Source organism: Scyliorhinus canicula, chromosome 2 (assembly GCF_902713615.1).
Source record: "Scyliorhinus canicula chromosome 2, sScyCan1.1, whole genome shotgun sequence".
NCBI classification, from domain to species: Eukaryota; Metazoa; Chordata; class Chondrichthyes; order Carcharhiniformes; family Scyliorhinidae; genus Scyliorhinus; species Scyliorhinus canicula.
The window spans coordinates 41,587,887-41,610,358 of record NC_052147.1 but is presented as its reverse complement, the minus strand read 5'-3'; the positions used below and the strand labels follow the sequence as shown (position 1 = coordinate 41,610,358).

The 22,472-nt window shown below is 46.3% G+C and overlaps 1 protein-coding gene across 1 annotated transcript in view; it reads right to left on the bottom strand.

Moving 5' to 3' along the window:
- Nucleotides 1-22,472, bottom strand: part of LOC119952876 (kelch domain-containing protein 1) — a 130,046-nt gene that overhangs the window by 29,167 nt on the left and 78,407 nt on the right.

Sequence of the window (22,472 nt, the reverse complement as noted above, 5' to 3'; positions counted from 1 at the left end):
AGCGGGGCTTGGCGGCAGGGCTTGACGGCGGCAGGTCCAACCCGGTCCAAACCCCCCCCCCCCCCCCCCCCCCCCCCCCGCAGGCCAGGAGCGGTGCGGGACCGAAGGGGGGGCCAAGCCGGAGGCAGCGACCAGGAGGTCGCGGGGTGCGGCAGCGGGGACACCCCCCCCCCCAACCGGCAGCGACCACCACGTGGCAAGAACAAAGGGACTGGGCAAAAGCCTCTCTCTCTCTCTCTCCTGGGTGAGTGAAGAGAAAGGAAGGGGGAGAGAAAACAAAAAAAAAGACTTATATTTCTGTTTTTAAAAAAAACCCAAAAGGAAACTGGTAAAGAGAAAGGGGGAAGTATATACTATTTTCTCTCTTTTTACACTCGCTCCCAGCAAAAGTAAGCCCATCGGAGAGGAGTTGCATAAAAGCGGGGAGGAGGAGAGAAAATAATTAAGAAATAAATAAATAAAATATAGGGGTAAAGGAAAGAAGGGGGGGGGGGAATAAATTTTAAAAAAAATAATAATAATAAATAAAATAAAAATAGGGTGCGGAAAAGGGGGGAAAAGAAAAACAAGGGGAGAAGAAAAGATGAAAGGGAAGGGGGAGAAAAAAATGCCAGCAGGGAGCCAAGAGAAAGGGGGCACCAGAAGTAGACGGGGCAAAGGGCAAGCCAGCTCGGGCGAACAAATCAGCACACAAAGCGGCGGGAAGGATGTATCGCCGCATCAAAAAGAGCTGGACAGACAGGTACCCTCTCCCCTGGGGTTAGAGGGGGGCGTGAATTGGAAGGCAGCCTTTGCCGAGGTGGTGAGGGAGCAGCTGCAGGCAATCAAGGCAGAGTTGAAAGCGGACGGAGAGGCCGCAGTACAGACAGCAGTGGCCAGGGCCATGTCAGGGGTGCAGCAGGCTCTGACCAGATTGGAGGAGAAAGTGGATGCCCAAGGGGAAAAACTGGAAGCCCATGAGGCAACCATTAAAGAGCTGGAGAAAGCAGCGACCGACATGAGCGACCGGGTCACGGCCCTGGAGAGGGAAGTGGCGAGACTGGGTGCAACACAGGGGAGCCTGAAGGGCAGGGTAGACGACCAGGAGAACAGCTCGAGAAGGCAAAATGTTAGGATAATGGGCCTGCCAGAGGGGATCGAGGGCAGAAACCCCACAACATTCGTGGCTGCGATGCTGGGCTCCTTAGTGGGGGGGGGGGCACTTTTCCCACCCCACCGGAAATGGACAGAGCTCATCGGTCACTGCGCCCAAAGCCCAAGGCAGGGGCACAACCGAGAGCAGTCATAGCCAAACTGCACCGGTACCGGGATAGGGAGACAATCCTGCGCTGGGCCAAGGAAAATAGAGCCTGCAAATGGAACGGGCACGCCATCCGAGTCTACGAGGATCTTGGAGCGGACATAACTAAGAGACGGGCTGAGTTCAACAGAGCGAAAGCAGCTCTCTACAAAAGCAAAGTGCGTTTTGGTATGCTGTACCCAGCAAAACTCTGGGTCACATACCAAAACAAGGAATATTTCTTTACAGCCCCTGCTGAGGCGAATAGGTTCGTCGAGGAACACGGGCTGGAAAAATGCCATGGGAGGTAGGGACGAGGGGCCCATGGCAAGGAGAAACGACATGCCGACGGGGGGGTGGGGAGGGGCGAGGCAAAGCCAGCCCCCTCCCCCCCGGCAGGAACACCCAGAACAAAAAACAACCCACTGCCCAAGGGACCGCTCCAGGTGGGAGGCCAGGCCCCAGCACGAGGGAACGGGAGTATTGGAGAAGGGAGAGGAGAAGCGAGACAGCAACCTCCGAGAGGGGAGCCACTGTGCTAGCAGGAAAGCTAGCGACGGGGGCACGCAACAAAGCAGGGCCGCAGCGCACCCCCAACAGGGGGGAAGGCGCCAGGCAGGGGAGGGGGGGGGATCACCCATCAAAGACGGGAGAGCAAATGGAGACAGGAATAGGGGATAGAGGGGCAAAGGAGGGGTATACAGGGGAGGGGGGGAAAGGGAGAGAGCGGGGGGGGGGGGGGGGGGGGCACTCGGGGTGCGAGAGACCAGGGAGGAGAAATGCAGGGACAAAGGGACAAAAGAGGCCAGAAAAGGAACAGGGCCACAAAGTGCCACAACCAAGGGCTCGAAACAGGGAACCGCTGCAAGCACCCACCCAGTACGGTCTGTGAGCAAAGGGGCCCCCCGGAGTGCAGGGGACTACCCGCGTGGCGGACACACAGTGGACGGCCATGGCGGGTGCCCCCGGGACAAGGGGAAACCCCGGAGCGCAGAGACCCGACCGCATGGGGAGAGCAGTGATAGTGGCCATCCTGGACGGCCCCCTGACAAAGGGAAACCCCAGAGGGCAGGGGCGCGTCCACCGGACAAATATGGTTAATCCCACAGGAGCGAGGGGGCAGAAGCCCCCCACCAGGATAGTCACCTGGAACGTAAGGGGACTTAACGGCCCAGTGAAGAGATCTAGAGTCCTCACCCACCTCAGAAACATGAGGGCCGACATAGTCTTCCTCCAAGAGATGCACCTGAGGGAGCAGGACCAACTGCGGGTAAGAAAGGGCTGGGTGGGACAAACCTATCATTCCTGTTATGGGACAAGGGCCAGGGGGGTGGCGATCCTGATTGGCAAGAGGACAATGTTTAGGGCGACAAAGACGGTTACAGACCCAGGGGGGCGGTATGTCATGGTCAGCGGGGCCCTGGATGGGGCGCCGGTAGTTCTAGTCAACGTGTACGCGCCCAACTGGGACGACACGAGCTTCATCCAAAAGACCATGGCAGAAATCCCGGACATAGCGACGCACCGACTAATCATGGGGGGGGGACTTCAACTGTGTACAGGATCCAAAGACGGACAGATCAAACCCCAGAACGGGGAAAACCTCAAACATGGCAAGGGAACTCAGTCACTATATGGAGCAGATGGGAGCAGTGGACCCCTGGAGATTCGCCCACCCGGGGGAGAAAGAATTCTCTTTCTTCTCCCCAGTACACAACGTGTACACCAGAATTGACTTCTTTGTGGTGGGGAAAACGGTGCTTCCAGGGATAGACAAGGTGGAATACTCCGCAATTGTGATATCAGACCACGCCCCACACTACATGGACGTGCGGCTGGAGACGGGAAGGGCCCAGCGCCCCACATGGAGGTTGGACGGCGCCTTACTAGCTGACAAGGCCTTCAGCGAAAGGATAGCGCGAGCCATAGCGGAATACACGGAGAACAACCAAAACGGGGAGGTCTCATCCTCCACGTTCTGGGAAGCGCTTAAGGCCGTACTAAGAGGGGAAATCATTGCCTACAAAGCGCAAAGAGATAGGGAGGAAAGGGTGGCTAGGCAGAAGCTGGTCGACTCCATACTGGAGGTAGACCGTAAATACTCCGAGGCCCCGACCGTAGAGCTCCTGGCGGAGAGAAAAGAATTACAAAGGAACTTTGACCTGCTCTCCACCAGGAAAGCAGTACACCAACTCCGCCAGGCATCCGGGGCCCTGTACGAACACGGAGACAAAGCCAGCCGCCTGTTGGCACACCAGCTGAGAAAGCAGGCAGCCAGCAGAGAAATTGCGCAAATCAGAGGTACCAGAGGCACGTGGGAAACAGAACCAGAGAGGATTAACGAAACCTTCAAGGCCTTCTACCAAGAGCTGTACACCTCAGAGCCCCCAACGGGGAAGGCTGGGATGAACCGGTTTCTTGATGGACTGGACATACCAGTCGTGGGAGAGGGCAGAAAACGGGATCTGGAAGCACCACTAGCACTGGGAGAGATCATGGAGAGCATTAGCTCCATGCAGACGGGGAAGGCGCCGGGACCGGACGGATTCCCGGCGGACTTCTACAAAAAATTCGCGACAGCGCTGGCCCCGCACCTGCGGGAGATGTTCACAGACTCGCTAGCTAGGGGCACACTGCCACCCACGTTAGCACAGGCCTCAATCTCGCTGATACCCAAGAAAGACAAAGATCCAACGGAATGTGGGTCATACAGACCCATATCTCTGCTGAACGCAGACGCCAAAATACTGGCCAAAATCCTAGCCAAAAGGCTAGAAGACTGTGTACCTGAGGTGGTCACAGAGGACCAGACGGGCTTCGTCAAAGGTAGACAGCTTACCGCGAACATCAGGCGCCTGCTGAACGTGATAATGACCCCCTCCGGGGAGAGAACACAAGAGGTGATCGTCTCCCTGGACGCAGAAAAGGCCTTCGACAGAGTCGAATGGAAATACCTCATAGAGGTACTGGAGCGGTTCGGGCTGGGAACAGGGTTCACCGCTTGGGTAAAGCTCCAATACAACGCTCCCATGGCGAGTGTACGGACCAACAATACCAACTCCCAATACTTCCAGCTGCACAGGGGCACCAGACAAGGATGCCCACTGTCCCCGCTGCTGTTCGCACTAGCAATCGAACCGCTAGCAATCGCGCTCAAGGCAGCAAAAAATTGGAGGGGGATCCGAAGGGGAGGTAGAGAGCACAGAGTCTCACTCTATGCGGATGATCTGCTCCTCTATATCTCGGACCCACAAAGCAGCATGGACGGAATCATCGCGCTCCTGAAAGAGTTTGGAGCCTTCTCGGGCTACAAACTCAACATGAGCAAAAGCGAGATCTTCCCAGTACACCCGCGGGGGGGGGGGGGGGGGGAGCACTAAAGGGGCTGCCGTTCAAACAAGCCCGACATAAATTCCGCTACCTGGGGATCCAAATAGCCCATGACTGGAAAGGGATCCACAAATGGAACCTCACCAGCCTGACGGAGGAAGTTAAAAAGGACCTGCAAAGATGGAACACACTCCCGCTCTCCCTCGCGGGGAGAGTCCAGACGATCAAAATGAACGTACTGCCCAGGTTCCTCTTCCTGTTTAGATCCATTCCGATCTACATCCCCAAGGCCTTTTTCAAAGCGCTGGACAAACTTATCATGGCGTTCGTATGGGGGGGTACAAATGCTAGGATCCCAAAGAAAGTCCTACAAAAAACAAAATCCAGGGGGGGGCTAGCCCTCCCGAATCTACAATTCTACCACTGGGAGGTAACAGCCGAGCGAGTAAGGGGATGGATCCAGGAGCCAGAAGCCGAGTGGGTGCGTGCGGAGGAGGCCTCCTGCATGGGAACCTCCCTCCGGGCCCTCGCCACGGTTGCACTCCCATCCCCACCCAAAAAACACTCCAGCAGCCCAGTGGTGACAGCCACCCTCCAATCCTGGAACCAACTACGGCAGCAATTTGGCCTGTACAAAATGTCGGACAAGGCTCCCATCTGCAACAACCATAGGTTCAAACCAGCACTGACTGACGCCACCTTCAAAAGGTGGAGACAGGACGGGGGGACACTGACAGTCAGGGACCTATACACGGACGACAGGATCGCAACACTGGACGAACTGACAGAGAAATTTCAGCTAGCTGGGGGGAACGAGCTTTGGTACCTGCAGCTCAAAAACTTCCAACGAAAGGAGACAAGGACGTACCCACAACCGCCATGACAGACACTACTGGAAGACCTACTGGACGCAAGTATCCTAGAGAAAGGGAACTGTAGTGACATGTATGGCCGACTGGTAGATAGGGACGACACTGTACTGGACGCAACAAGAAGGAAATGGGAGGACGACCTGGGGATGGAGATAGGGTGGGGACTCTGGAGCGAAGCACTGCATAGGGTTAACTCCACATCCACGTGCGCAAGGCTCAGCCTGACGCAACTAAAAGTGGTACATAGAGCCCACTTAATGAGAAACCGTATGAGTAGGTTCTTCCCGGAGGTGGAGGACAGATGTGAGCGGTGCCAAAGAGGCCCGGCCAACCACGCCCACATGTTCTGGTCTTGCCCCAGACTTGTGGAGTACTGGACAGCCTTCTTCGAGGCTATGTCCAAAGTGGTGGGGGTGAGGGTGGAGCCATGCCCGATAGTGGCGGTCTTCGGGGTTTCAGACCAGCCAGATCTATTCCTGGGGAGGAGGGCGGACGCCCTTGCCTTTGCCTCCCTGATCGCCCGCCGTAGAATCCTGTTTGGCTGGCGGTCAGCAGCACCGCCCAGAGCTGCAGACTGGCTGTCCGACCTCTCGGAATCTCTCCAAATGGAGAAAATCAAATTCGCCATCCGAGGGTCGGACGACGGCTTCCACAGAACGTGGGAGCCATTCATGCAACTGTTCCGGGACCTGTTTGTGGCCAACGTACAAGAGGAAGAATAGTCGGGTGGCCAAGAATCAGGGGAAAATGGACGGGAATCGGGGGAAGGTAGCCGGGGGGGAGGGGGTTACGGGCTCGTTATGGGGGTTTGATGGCAAGCCAAGGCCCAAAACCAAACTATAAATAAATGCCTATAAACATGTGCCTCGGCCATATTGGGGAATGTAAAATATGTATGCTGGCTAAAGGGGGCGGCCACAATTGTTGTTATGAAGATGCTTACCTGTAAATATTCATGTTAAATTTTTGTGTTTTCTTTTTTTTTTCTCTCTAATAATTTGTAATTTATCATATATAAAATATGAAAACTCAATAAAAAACATTTATAAAAAAAAAAAATAATATTGCCAATTGTACAGAGTTGCTGTTGTTGAGCTAGTGCATAATACCCTACCAGATTTTTTGTGTTCTCTTCTATATATATATATATATATATATATTTTTTTTTTTAAAAATTCTGTGTACATAACTGTAAATATACTTTGTTCAAAAACCCAATAGAAAACATTTATAAAGAAAAAAGTAATGAGCTTCCATTTATATTCTCTCCAGGTATTTGAGTAGGTAACAAGATGAGCCTCAGAACAAATTACATTTCAGTCTTCCACCAGTATCCTGTTACAGTTCAACCTCTCATTTCCTTTTAATGGATAAGGAATTATTAGGTACCATGGAGATGCAGGACCACAGTGGTCTGATAGATGCAGGATATTACTTTTCCCCAGTGACACCTCGTTGCTGTTTACAAAGTATGACTATCAGAGATGGACTTCTTATTTTGTTCAGGTCTTCATGTTTTAAAACAAAAGGTCTTATTTGCAGGTATCTAAAACAATCAGTATTTGGAAAACCAAATTTCCCTCTGATCTGATGAAATTTCTGCTCTGATCTGCTCAAATGATTTCAGAGTATCCTGCTAAAATAGCAGGTGAATGAGGGGGAGTCCATATTCAGACCATTTCTTAAAGCCCTCACCATGCATGGAGGGTATGAAATTTTTAGTGGTCAGAGTCGAGATTGAACCGGATAAATAAAAATGATTTCTGTATTTTTTCCAAATATTGGTAGCCAATCTCATCCATTCGTCAATCGACGGTGATTCGTACTATTACCCAGAAATGGCAGTGCTTTAATGGAAATTGGCATGCAAGTTCTCCAGGTTCAACCACCTTGTTTTTACTCCTGTTTGTTAACCAAGCTGTCCCAGATTTTAGTTCAGGTGCCCAAAATTGGGGAATGCTAAACCTCATTCCAACGACACCCTGGGTCGTTTTCCTTGCCATATAAAATGGGAGATCAGACAATCCAGCATTCTGAATGTAGATTTTTAAATCAGAATAGGTAGCATCTGGAACAGATCCAACAATCTGGGAGATACATTCATCCAACTCACTTTCATCCGCCTGAGAGGGCAGCATGGTGGCACAGTGGTTAGCATTACTGCCTAAAGGTACTGAAGACCCGGGATCAATGTCTGTGTGGAGTTTGCACATTCTCCCCGTGTCTGCGTGGGGCTCATCCCCACAACCAAAAAAGATGTGCAGGGTAGGTGAATTGGTCACGTTAAATTGCCCCTTAATTGGAAAAAAAGAATTGGTACTCTGAATTTATTTATTTTTTTAAGCTTTAATCCGCCCGATTAGGGTCAGTGACCAATCCAGATCACACTTGATACAGTTAATGAGGCCAGTGTAATTTGCTCCATTTAGTCTATCAATTGATGGCGGGACAAGAATACAAAGATATTTAATGCACTAACTGGGCCATTTAAAGGCACTTGTGTCTTAATATAGGGAATCTGTCCACTTACTTCCATTGCTTCAGTTTATCAGTATTAACTTTGTAACCCGAGTAATATCCAAACCTAATACTCTTTCAGGAAAAAAATGGATGTTGTAGGATCTGATAAGTACAGCAAGAGGTCATCAGCATATAATGACAATTGTGATCTTCTTTTCCAGCTATAATACCTTTTATGTCCATTGTTTCTCACCATTTGTTTCATAGAGCGAACAGAAGGGGAGGGGTGGCAAAGAACAACCCTGACTTGTCCCTCTCTAGCCTAAAGGCTTTAAAAATATAACAAATCACTCTAACAGAAGCCCATGGATTTAAGTAGAGGACCTGGACCCATCTCACAAATTTGGGTCCAAACCCCAGGCAATCTAAGTCAAACATAGGTACACCGATGATACTCAGTCAAATGCCTTTACAGCATCTAAAGATAAGATCATGGCCTCTATTCCATTACTTTGGCTGTGAGTCATATTAAGGAGCTTTAAGAGGTAAGAGTAATGCCCCTTTATAAATTCAGTTTGGTCTGGGTGTATAACTAGTTATTATCCTATTTACTTAATGGGCTAGCATTAATGTTAGAATTTTCAGAATGCAATTAAGTAACAATATGGGGCAATCGATAAGGGCCGATATCACCCAGACTTTGTTGGGTCCCTACCCTCCTTACGAATGACTTTTATGACTGCATCTCTCCGCGAAGGAGCCAATAATCCAGTTTCTAATGAGCAATGTTAGTCCAGTTGAAGGGTATAGCCATTGGAGCCGGGACTTCTATTTTTTTTAAGTGCATCTATTGCCTCTTCAATTTCCAAACCAGTAATAGGCCTTTCCAATTCCTTAGCGCTATTTTCTGACAAGTTTGTCATGTTGATGCTTTTCAGAAAGTCGTTAATTTTTCTCCTATCCCTACAGGCATCAGAATCCTTGTACAATTTCCCAAAGTCCGCAAACGCATAAGAGATCAAAAAGTGATGGGGTGTCTTTGACTTAGTTTTGGAACAATATTGCATGATTGCTGTTTTCTTAATTGAAATGCCAACAAGCGCTCGCCGCTACCATGTTCATAATATCTGTTTCTAAACATTCCTCAACTTGTTCTGAAAGCAAACTATTGAGAGTTCTGTGAGTCTTAGTGAGGGAAGCCATCAAAGCTGATGAGTGCTGCTTTTTGCATTGCTGTTCTAATTGTTGACTTTCATGTTCCAATTCAACCCGCTTTGATTCATTTTCTTCCTTTTGGCACAAGCAAATGAGATAATGCAATCTCTTAAGTACGCCTTCGCGCAGTCCTATAAGGTTAGGGGTGAGGTATCCAGTGCTGCATTGAGTTCTAGATAGAGTTGTAATTCTTTTCTCATAAATTCAACAAATACTTTATCTAAGAGAGATACATCCAGGCGCCACCTCTTTAAGGTAGATCCCAGATCCCAAGTCATAACTATGGGCCCATGATCAGAAAGAGTTATTGGTAAGATGTTGCTGCCAATTATTCTATGAGCCTCTAACTTAGTTATAAAGAAATAGTCAATGCAGGAGTAAAAACTATGCCTCTTGGGAGTAAAACAAAAAAGGTCTCTGCTACTCGGATACAGGTGCCACTATGTGTATTCTAGCCTAGCTTCCCTAACATGACTTCTCAATGATTTGCTCATCTTGGAGCAGCAGTTTGATGATACTGAGAGCCTGTCTGCCATTTGGGACGTAACACAATTAAAATCCCTGCCAAATAAGAGCAATCCTGTACTTTTATCAAAGATGAAGATCTTTTTAATAAATTGTGGATCATCCTCATTCGGGGCACATATATTCATCAATGATACCTGTCGTATCTACTATTCCATTAAGCAATTTGAACCTGCCTTCATTGCCCTTATGCTGTGCGTGGATGCAGAAATTCTCGTTGATGTGAGAAAGGAAAGGAATACTGGTTTGCCCAAGATCTGCCCAGCTCACTATGTTCTATGTCTGACAAATGTGTTCCTTGTAAAACTGAAATTTTGCAGCTTAGATGTTTCAACTGACAGAAGGTATATTTTTCTCTTAATGTAGTTATGTAAGCCTTTCATTTTATAATTAATTATCGCTAATATGTCCATAATAATCTGCATTCAATTGAAGTCACAGTTGTACCCAGCTCGACAAATAGCCTAATATCAGAGAGCGAGGGAGTGCGCATTAAGTGCGAGAGAAAGGGGTGTGGAAAAAGAAAGAAAAAAGTGTTATACACACAGCCACTTTAGTATCCATGCAGGTATAAACTATGTAAACAAAAGGTTTAACTGCAAACTTGACCCATTCCCAAGTGGGGCTATGGCAAAAACTAAGATTGTGCAAACCAACGAAAGCGAGGCTTAGTATTTCACTACTCAATGCATTAAATAAGTTATTTGTGTAGGCCCGCCTTCTCAACCTTGACCCTTGCCTGAGGTATGTGGTCCTTAGGTTAAATCACCACCAGTCAGCTCTTCCCCGCAAAGGGGAATGCAGCCATGGTCACCTGGGACTATGATGACTTTACCTTCCGTCAAATAATAATAATCTTGATTAATGTCACACGTAGGCTTACATTAACACTGCAATCAAGTTACTGTGAAAATCCCACAGTCGTCGCATTCTGGCACCAGTTCGGGTACACTGAGGAAGAATTCAGAATGTCCAATTCACCTAAAAAGCACGATTTTCAGGACTTGTGGGAGGAGACCGGAGCAAAGAACAATACAGCACAGGAACAGGCTCTTCATCCTTCCAAGCCTGTACCGGTCATGATACCAACCTTTGCCAAAACCCTCAGCACTTCCTTGTGCCATTTCCCTCTATACCCATCCTATCCACGTGTTTGTCAAGATGCCTTTTGAATGCCGTATATCGGCTTCCAAAACCTCCCCTGGAAACGCGTTCCAGGCACTCACCACCCTCTGCGTAAAAAACCTGCCTCGCACATCTCCTCTAAACTTTGCTCCATGGACCTTAAACGTATGCCCCCTGGTGACTGACCCCTCCACCTTGGGAAAGAGTGCCTGCCCATCCATTCTATCTATGCCCCTCAAAATCTTGCAGACCTCTATCAGGTCACCCCTCAGCCTCCGTCTTTCTAATGTAAACAGTCTGAGTCTATTCAGCCTCTGCACAGAGCTAACACCCTCCAGACCAGGCAACATCCTGGTAAACCTCCTCTGCACCCTCTCCAAAACCTCCACATCCTTATGGTAGTGTGGCGACCAGACTTGTGCGCAATATTCCAAGTGCGGCCTTACCAAGTTTTTCTACAACTGTAGCAAGACTTGCTAGTTTTTATACCGGATGCCCTGTCCAATGAAGACAAGCATTCCGTATGCTTTCTTGACTACCTTGTCCACTTGTGTTGCCACCTTCAAAGATCTCTGGACCTGCACACCCAGATCTCTCTGACTTTCTATATTCCAAAGAGGTTTGCCATTTATGGTATATTTCCCCTCTGTTAGACTTACCAAAATGCATTACCTCACATTTGTCCGGATTAAACCCTATTTGCCATTTCTCTGCCCAAGACTCCAATCTATCTATGTCCTGTTGTATCTTCTCACAAAACACTGTATGTGTATGTGATAATGGTGACTATGGATGATTCCGGATTCCTTTTTGTCATTTGTTTATATTAACATGCGAGCTAATGTTTGGGGGTTTGGTGGGAGGATGGGATCGTAGTTATTGATATGGGGGTTGGCATTGCATTCGTTACTGATTATTGTTTATTGTTGGGTGCAAATTTGAGAGAAAATGTGAAAAAGGAGAATAACATTTTTTTCAAAAAAACATAGCCCTCCCTCATGAACGCCCTCTACATCATGAACCATCAGGTGGCTAAGCAGGGAATCATGCCATTGTTGATTTCTACCAGCAGTGTGCCATCTGATGCGGTGTTTCTCTCTCCAGCGCTCACCCTTCAAGAGGCCCGCGGGGATGTCCAGATGTTTCAGCCCCTCTGCAGCCTTCCATGCCGATGAAAAGGTTTTGCTTATTTCTTCGAGATTGACTCTTAGCATCACCGGGTAAGGTGTTTGGGATCTTTCTGTTCTTATCCCCAAGCTGCTGCTTCCTATCCACATATTCACGACTTTTCCGCTGCACATTTGACAAATAGTCTTAGTCTAGCATGATTCACTTCCCTTTGAATTAGAGTTTTTTCTGCTGCAAGCGTTGGAGAGCATACTGTTTTGTCCAGAAGCTGAGAAATTTCACCACGAATGATCTTGGGGGTGTATTAGCATCAGAAGTTTTTTGTTGCAGCGATCTGTGAGCCATTCTAATTGTAGTGGAAAATCAACCAGGAGTTTAAGTAGGTCCTTGAGAAAGCTTTTGACTCATTGGTTAATGTTCCCGCCTTCTGAGTTTTCTGGCACACCATAAATTCGCAGGTTGTTCCGTCCAATAAAATTTGTGGTGCTCACATCTGTCCTCTAACACTTGTCTCTCCGAAGCAAGTGAAAGAGTAGCCTGTCGTTGCGTATGTTGTTAACCTCAACCATACTAATTCTGTTGTCAGACTCCACTACCCACTTTCCCAAGCCACACTTTCCCAAACCACCAACAGTTTGTTCCAATTCTGAGACTGAATTATTGATTTTCCCAACGGCGCCATTTACTTCTTTTCTGAATTTTCTCATCTCAATCAGGATAGTACTCAGCTCAGACTTTTCCATACCGGAATGCAGTGCTCAGGCAGGCCCATTGCTGCCATGTGGAGAGGAGCTGCAGCTTCTCCTTTTTCTGTCATCCAGAAGGATTATCGATTAATCTCTTTTACGTCTCGAACTTTGGCTCATTCTGTGTCTATAGCTACTTGGTCAGCATTTTGGGGTGATTTCATTAGTAGATGGAGGTGGATTCTTGTTAGGAGAAAACAGAGCAACACTCAACAGGCAGAAATTAGGTTCTCCAGTTCCCCAAAGTTACTAATTCTGAGTCTTTTGAGCCAGGGTTCCATTCTGGGATCATCCCATCCGGTTACAACATGAAATGGGATCATAACAAAAGTCGCAGCCCGTGCGGAATTTTAAAACATGGAGATGGATGCAGATCAATAATAATTTGTTGGGATAGTTTGAAACATAGTTCTAGACATGAACTTAGAGGGGCAATGTTTAAAGTTATACAAGCTGCTACTGTGGGTAGGATAAGGGTACCCACATTAAAAGGTACGCGAAAAGCATATTGCCCACTTTTGTATTGCATGTGGCCAATAAAACCCGTGTGGCAATACACTTTGTTGGAATGTTATTGCCTGCAATATCCGCTTTTAAGAAAGCATCATTACTTGATGTTACATGAAAGCAGCATTAGTTTCTGTATTGTGATTTAATTTACATGGTTGGTTAAAAAGAAAAAGAAAAATTTATACAAGCTGTTCCAAAATTTCAGGACAAGGATGTAGAAGCATTCTTTGTTACCTTTGAAAAGGGAGCTAAACAGATGAAGTGGCTTAAAGAAATTTGGACATCACTTTTATTGCAGATAACAAACAATTGAAGGAAAACCTGATTAACACAGAAAATCAACTTTCACGTATGAAGAGGAATCTGTGAATTTAAAAAGAGAATTGATGAGGACAATTGGGAATCAGTCAGGGAAGGTGGAATATTTGACTGAGGATTTGAACTGGCTAAAGGATAAAATAAACTTGGCCAAGGTTGATCTCAAAACTTGAGTGAATTTCAAGCATCCAATGTATTTATGAAGGATTGTGAAAATACCATAAACAAGAAAAGGAGGATCTGGTAAATCAGAGTAATTGGGTGAATGCCGAATTAAAAAGCAAAACTAACAAACAGAAAGAAGTGAAAAAAGATTTTTGAACTTCAAAGCAAAATGGAGGAAATTAAGAAAGTAGATGGTATGGAGTGTTGTAATTCGAAAGTTGTGCCTGTGAATAAAAACTCATGGGTGAATAGTGATCCAGTTAAGCAGACAATGTGGGACCCTATACGAACACAGAGACAAAGCCAGCCGCCTGCTGGCACACCAGCTGAGAAAGCAGGCAGCCACCAGAAAAATTGCGCAAATCAAGGATACTAGAGGCGCATTACAGAGAGTCAGAAAAGATCAACAAGGCATTCAGGGCCTTCTACCAAGGGCTATACATCTCAGAGCCCCCAATGGGGGAGGCTGGGGTGAAACGGTTCCTTGATGGACTGCACATACCAGTCATGGGGGAGGGCAGAAAACAGGGCCTGGGAGAGATCATGGACAGCATAAGCTCCATGCAGGGACCGGACGGATTCCCGGCGGACTTCTACAAAAAATTTGTGGCAGCACTGGCCCCGCACCTGCAGTAGATGTTCACAGACTCGCTGGCCAAGAGCACACTGCCACCCATGCTAGCACAGGCCTCAATCTCACTGATACCCAAGAAAGATAAAGACCCAACGGAATGTGGGTCATACAGACCCATCTCACTGCTGAACGCAGAAGACCAGACGTGCTTTGTCAAAGTTAGACAGCTTACCTCCAACATTAGGCGCCTGCTGAACGTGATAATGACCCCCTCCGGGTAGAGAACACCAGAGGTGATCGTCTCCCTAGACGCAGAGAAGGCTTTTGACAGAGTCGAATGGAAATACCTCACAGAGGTACTGGAGCGGTTTGGGCTTGGAACAGGATTCACCTCCTGGGTAAAACTTCTATACAACGCCCCATGACGAGCGTACGGACAAATGACACCAACTCCCGATACTTCCAGTTGCCCAGGGGCACCAGACAAGGATGCCCACTGTCCCCACTGCTGTTCGCCCTAGCGATCAAAGCCACTAGCAATTGTGCTCAAAGCGGCAAAAAGCTGGAGGGGGATCCGAAGGGGCGGCAGAGAGCACAGAGTCTCACTCTATGCAGATGACCTGCTCCTCTACATCTCGGACCCACAGAGCAGCATGGACGGAATCATCGCGCTCCTGAAAGAGTTTGGCACCTTCTCGGGCTACAAACTCAACATGAGCAAAAGCGAGATCTTCCCGGTACACCCACAAGTAGGTGGGGCAGCACTAGCGGGACTGTCGTTTAAACAAGCTCGACACAAATTCCGCTACCTGGGATCTAAATGGCCCACGACTGAAAAGGAATCCACAAGTGGAACCTCACAGTCTGACAGAGGAATTAAAAAAAAGACCTGCAAAGATGGAACACACTTCCACTCTCCCTCGCGGGGAGAGTACAGACGATCAAAATGAACGTGCTGCCCAGGTACCTCTTCCTACTCAGAGCCATCCCGATCTACATCCCCAAGGCCTTTTCTCAAGCAGTAGACAAACTAATCATGGCATTCGTATTTTGGGGGGGGGGAGGAGGAGAGAGGGAGAGAGAGAGAGAGAATGCTAGGATCACAAAGAAGGTCTTACAAAGAACAAAATCAAGGGGACGGCTAGCCTTCTACCACTGGGCGGCGACGGTCGAGCGAGTAAGGGGATGGATCAAGGAGCCAGATGCTGAATGGGTGCGCGCGGAGGAGGCCTCCTGTAAGGGGACCTCCCTCCGGGCCCTCGTCACGGCGGCACTCCCATCCCCACCCAAAAAATACTCCAGCAGCCTGGTGGTGATAGCCACCCTCCAGTCCTGGAACCAGCTATGGCAGCAATTTGGCCTGTACAAAATGACAGACAAAGCTCCCATCTGTAACAACCATAGGTTCACACCAGCACTGACTGACGCCACCTTCAAAAGGTGGAGACAGGACGAGGGGACACTGACAGTCATGGACCTATGCACCGACGGCAGGGTTGCGACACTGGATGAACTGACGGAGAAATTCCAGCTGGCCAGGGGGAACGAGCTAAGGTACCTGCAGCTCAGAAACCTCCAACGAAAGGAGACAAAGACTTACCCACAACCGCGACGACAGACATTACTGGAACAGTTACTGGACGGAAGCATATTAGAGAGAGGAAACTGTAGCGACATGTACGACCGACTGGTAGAAGGGGCCGACACCGTACTGGACGCAACAAGAAGGAAATGGGAGGAGGACCTGGGGATTGAGATAGGGTGGGGACTCTGGAGCGAAGCACTGCATCGGGTCAATTCCACCTGCGCAAGGCTCAGCCTGACGCAACTAAAAGTGGTACATAGAGCCCACTTAACAAGAACCCGTATGAGTAGGTTCTTCCCGGAGGTGGTGGACAGATGTGAACGGTGCCAAGTAGGCCCAGCCAACCACGCCCACATGTTCTGGTTCTGCCCCAGACTTGTGGAGTACTGGACTGCCTTCTTCGAGGCAATGTCCAAAGTGGTCGGGGTTTCAGACCAGCCAGATCTATTTCTGGGGAAGAGGGCTGACGCCCTTGCCTTTGCCTCCCTGATCGCCCGCCATAGAATCCTGTTCGGCTGGCCGTCAACAGCACCACCTAAGGCTGCAGACTGGCAGTCCGACCTCTCGGAATCCCTCCAAATGGAGGAGGCAGGGAAACGTTAACCAACCTGACATCCACAGGAACAGAGAAAAAGGAGAACACAGGCAGAGGACGGGAGGGCCGGATGAAGCGGCAGCATGCACGAGAAGACAACGGCGGCGAAATCTGACCGGGAGAAGCGAGGGGCAACACCGGCACTAGACCCACTTGAGGGTTGCCTTCCGGAAGTGCCTCGCCGGCACGACTGGATGCCTACTTACGTATATATAGATATATCATATCCTGTGTAAATAACGGCAAAATATACTCTGTGCAAAAATCCAATAAAAAATATTTTTTTTAAAAGTTAAGCAAACAACCGATCCAAGTAATTTTACCGATATATCAAAATCAGAATGAGACAACTGAAGTACCTGAAAAATTGGAAAGTACAAATTGTCAACCAGAAGTGTTGACAATGCAAAATTATGAGTCAATGACCAGAGACTCTGATTTTAAAATGTCTATTGGTGATACTATAGAAGATCTTGTAAATGGAAGAAAGGCAAGTGAACAGCCAGATTATTCTGAAAACTTGTGCAAAAAAAGTTGAAGGATTAGAACGAATTATGAAATTTCAGAGAGGAAGTGATTGACATTGCTCAAACAGAATTGAAAAGAATTTGTTTGAAATGGAACAGGCAGAAACAACAAGATCACAAAACGTTTAAAGAACAAACAAAGCAAGAATACTACTATTCTGCATGAACATAAGAAGCATGTTAACAACATTCTTGCAACAATTAATAGAAATTTTGACAAGAGAAGACACACAAACACTACATTTTGATTGTGTTAAATTGAATTGCAAAGTTATCACACGTGAATTCGGAAGTGGGTTTGAAAGTGGAACTATGCATACAAGTGATGGAACGGACAATTGCATTGTAGACTTAAATGAACCATTTTTTGAGTTCAACACTGGAAAATTGAAGAAAAAGAAACAGGAGACGCGAGTATGATAATGTTACCTTCAGAGAGTATAATGATGCCGTTAAAGTTGTCTTTGTTTTTGGTTAAATCATCGTAATTATATATCATGACATGTGTCATTGTGAGCCATGAAATCTGTACTTGTATGATGTAATAATTGTGGTTAGATATTTGTCGTGTTAAGTTTTTGTAAAATGTAACACCAGTATAAATAAATCTTCATGATTTTTAAGATTTCTTTTTTTCGAAGGGGGAGATGCTAGGGAAACAAAAGTAGTTTTAAGGGATTTATATTTGTATTGGTAAACATTAGAAATAAGGCATAGTTTTAATGTTTCTGTGGAATGATGAGTAGAACCTATAGTTAGATTCATGCTGAACAAAGGTGTTTGTACATGTGGGGGGTTGGTTAATAATCCTATTGTGCTCAGAGAGGGTTGCAACGTGAAGAGTAATAAGAGCCTTGAAACGGATACAGTGTTTCTTAGCAACAGGGGCACACTTTCCAGAGGAAAGGGCTTTCCTTTGGTCTTGGTTTTTAACTGGAAGTCAGAATAATTGGAGACGGGACACTGGGGAGTAAACAACTCTCAATTCTGCAAGGAGAAAGACTGAACAGGACAGGAGCTGCAAGGAGGCAGGTTTTTGCAAGTACGAGTTAACAGTCCATACAACTAGGGAATTGGGACAGGAAGAATGTTGAAGACGACTGGAGTTAAGTGAACAGAGTCCGAGGTATTGTTTAGAAGAATTCAAGGAAGAGTAAACAAAGTGTTCCGAGTTAGAGACAATTGTAGTAACAGGATCTTTTAGTGGGAGAGCAGCCTTCAAAGGTAAACCAAAAGTCTGATGCCATTTTAATACAGTCTGGGAAATAAGAGTTAAAGCAATTGAGCAGTCTGCACAGCAGTCAAGACAAATAAATCGTAAAGGGGTTGATGTAAAATCATGCAGGGGATTCAATGCAAAAAGTAGAGCAGAAGCTTTGTCTAAAAGTATCATTTGTAAAACCTGGACTGGATTTTGGAATGCAAACCACTAAGGAAAAGCATTATTGAGAGAAGATTTTAAAACATGTTTTTGGGAGCGAGTTTATAAGATCATTGTAGCTCAATATGAATTTTGTAATCCATGTTAATCTTTAAAACTATGTGTACTTGTGGAGCTAAGCCAAAGGAGTGTTGTGTAATAATCCAACTTTCCATGTTTAATACATTTATTTTTATTGTTGTTAAAACTGTGAGTCTGTTCCTCCCCATTTTATTTTTTTAAAATAAAAGTTACGGTCTTATGAGGCAGGGTTCCATTCTGGGATCTTCTCGTCCAGTTAAAGCATCAACTGGGATCATAACATTTGTCTCTCCTAAACAACTTGCACCCAGGAATATTTAACATCAGTCCTACGTTTCTTTGAACCAGATCTGTGTTACAGCAATATCACCACAATTACATTTGTCAACCTGTGCCTGTTCACCAATCCTATTGACCACACTGTGCATTAACCCTTGTTTAGGCTTTTTTACCCCCCCCCCCCCCCCCGACTCTGGTCCCATCTGATGACTTACTTTTGCCCACCCTAATTCTACCAAGTTCTCCAAGTATCCTATTTACCTCGATACTACTCTCGATACATCCTCCTCATCAATTAATACATCTCTGCTTCTCACTGCCAGTTTTTCTTCTCTCCACTCTGAATTTCCCCTCAGCTTCCCATCCCATCCTCCTGTCAATCATGTTTAAATCTTCCCCAAAAGCACTAGCAAACCTCGTCATGAGGACAATACTCCCAGTCCTCTTAAGGCGTAAACCACCCTTTCTTGTACAGGTCCCACATGCCCCAGAACTAGCCATGCCTAATAACTTATTAAACTATTCTTTCCTTGAGGAGTCAGAATAAAAGAACAGAACAAGGAAATAACTTGCCCATCTAAATCTACGCTTTCCATTGATAAAATAGACCCTGTCCAGCCCACTTAATTACAGAGAGAAACAAATTTCACGGTAAAACTCTAGAAAGATTTTTTTCCTGGCTTATGGATACCTGAACAAACCTAAACATCAGGACAATTTTAAAACCTATACTATCAAAGCCTGACCGGTTACATTTTACAGATCCCATAGATCTAGAACACTATTGGTCCACATATTCATATAATCTTCGGTATCATTCATAAACAGATAATTCTGCAGCAGTTCAAGAATTAAAAATACAGCAATAAAGGTTTTCAGGTGGAGAAAATTTCTCATCTTAAACCTAATTTGAAATTATAAATTTCATTTTTGTATTATAGAATTTTGAAGAGGGTAAAAAAGATATTTATCCCAAAGCTTACCGAACATTCTCCAGTTATGTTGCCATAACACAATTTACATATCATATTCATGTTTACGTTATCCGTGCATCTCAATTTTTCCAAATAGAAAGTAACTAAATCTGCAGAGTCCACGAATCTTGTTGTCACTTTGTGAACAGAATTTTCCAGTACATCAACCTCTCAGAAAATAGCACTCCCAATATCATGTGCTAAACATAGCCTTTCAATTGATGATTATACTTTTATGCTAGTTACTTCTCTTGGGATTAACATCACAAATTACTCCTCTAAATGAGCTGGTGCACTCTACAACCAGATTATGTCTTTATCTGTCCACTATCTAAATAAACGTGCCAAGCCCGAGAGCTAAAGATGAACATAGAACAGTAGAGCACAGAACAGGCCCTTCGGCCCTCGGTGTTGTGCCAAGCTTTGTCCGAAACCAAGATCAAGCTATCCCACTCCCTGTCATTCTGGTGTGCTCCATGTGCCTATCCAATGACCGCTTGTTCCTAAAGTGTCCGACTCCACTATCACAGCAGGCAGTCCGTTCCACACTCTAACCACTCTCTGAGTAAAGAACCTACCTCGGACATCCCTCCAATATCTCCCACCCTAATCTTATAGTTATGCCCCCTTGTAACAGCTACACCCATCCGAGGAAATAGTCTCTGAACGTCCACTCTATCTATCCCCCTCATCATCTTATAAACCTCTATTAAGTCACCTCTCATCCTCCTTCGCTCCAATGAGAAAAGCCCTAGCTCCCTCAACCTTTCCTCATAAGACCTACGCTCCAATCCAGGAAGCATCCTCTCCTTTGCACCCTTTCCAATGCTTCCACATCCTTCCTATAATGATTATTATAAGGCAGTTGCTTTACTGGAAAACATTTACCAAAATCCAATTCTTAAAGGAACCAAAGGGCATGATACTTACTCTTCAAGGACATGATGTTCCTGACAAGCCAATGATCTAACCAGCATTTAGCATCTCGAAGGCAGCAGGTGACGCACATATCCTTAAGATGTGTCACACACTAATGTAGCCCAACTTGTGCAAGTACTAAGACCTGAGGCGCCTCCATGTTAATTTCAGTTCATCAGCTTATTGAAATTCTGCATTTGTGAAGGCACAGTCAAACTCGCTGCACTCAAGAGGGAAGAAGTTGGCTGCTTGGAGTTGCCACTGTCAATGTAATGGCATTCCAGTACTCCCCTCTATGTAAGACAATATAAAATCAGGGTTTTTCAAAGTGCAGGTTGCGACCCAAGGGTGGGTCACTGAGCGGTGTAATGAGGGTCGTGGAACTATCGGTCACGCCGATGAATGTTGAAGCTGAATCCTTATATTATATTTCAACTTGATGTATATATTATGTCAGGACATACCGTCTCAAATTGCAAATGAACATTTGCTCAGAGTCTAACTGCTGATTTGTTGAATATTTGAATAATCAGGATTAGTTAGATGGGTGGCATGGTAGATCAGTAGTTAGCACTGTTGCTTCACAGCGCCAGGGTCCCAGATTCGATTCCCGGCTTGGGTCACTGGTGCGGAGCCTGTACGTTCTACCTGTCTGCGAGGGTTTCCTCCAATTTCCTCCCACAAGTCCCCCCCCAAAAGACGTGCTTGTTAGGTGAATTGGACATTCTGAACTCTCCCTCAGTGTACCCGAACAGGCGCCAGAGTGTGGCGACTAGGGGATTTTCACAGTAACCTCATTGCAGTGCTAAATGTAAGCATACTTCTGACAATAATAAAGATTATTATTATAATTATATACAGTAGTGAGGTCGTAGTATATGTTGCAGGAAAAGTCGGGAGGTCACTTATTTCTTGGAAGTGGGTTTAAGTGGGGTGAAGAACAAATGAACCTTGGGGTACAAATAAATCAATACTTAAATTCACATCATAAAAATCAAACCAAGCACTAGGTTTTATTTCTTTAGAGATATAATTGCAACGTTGGGAAATTATGCTCAACCTTATTGAACCTTGGTTAAACCAAACTCAATAGAATCATAGAATCTCTACAGTGCATAAGGAGGCCGTTTGGCCCATCGAGTCCGCACCGATCCTCCAAAAGCGTACTGTAACCCCTTAACCCCACCTAACCTTTTGGACGCTAAGGGGTAATTTAGCATGGCCAATCCACCTAACCTGTACATCCCCAGACCGTGGGAGGAAATTGGAGCACCCGGAGGAAATCCATGCCGACAACACGGGGAGAATGCGCAAACACCACACAGACAGCCACCCAAGGCCGGAATCGACCCCGGGGCCACAGCGCCAGGAGGCAGCAGCATCAACCAGCGCGATAGCCTAAAATGTATTAATCTCAATCTTAAATGTGACATTTAGCCACATCCTTTCGGACAAGTTCCAAATTTCCACTACCCTTTGTGTGAAGAAGCGCTTGCTGGTTTCAATCATAGTCTAGCTCCGATTTTAAGGTAATACCCCACTGTTCTGGATTATACCACGGGAGGAATTGGTTTCTCTCTCCACTCTTGAATTCCTCTGTATTGAATTCCTTCATCATTTGAAAGTCCTCAACTCTGGCCGCCATATTATATAAAGTATGGGCACTGGAGAGGGTACAACAAAGATTTACAAGGATGATATTAAAAATACGTGGGTATGAATATCAGGAAAGGATTGACAGGCAAGATCTCTTTTTTTCATGCAAAAAGGTGACTGAGGGGTGACCTAAAAAGGTACTTAAAATTAGGAATGGTTTGATGGCGCATAGAATAAGTTTAAGAGGAAACCAGACAAGCATGAAGGTGAACGGAAACAGGTAGTTATA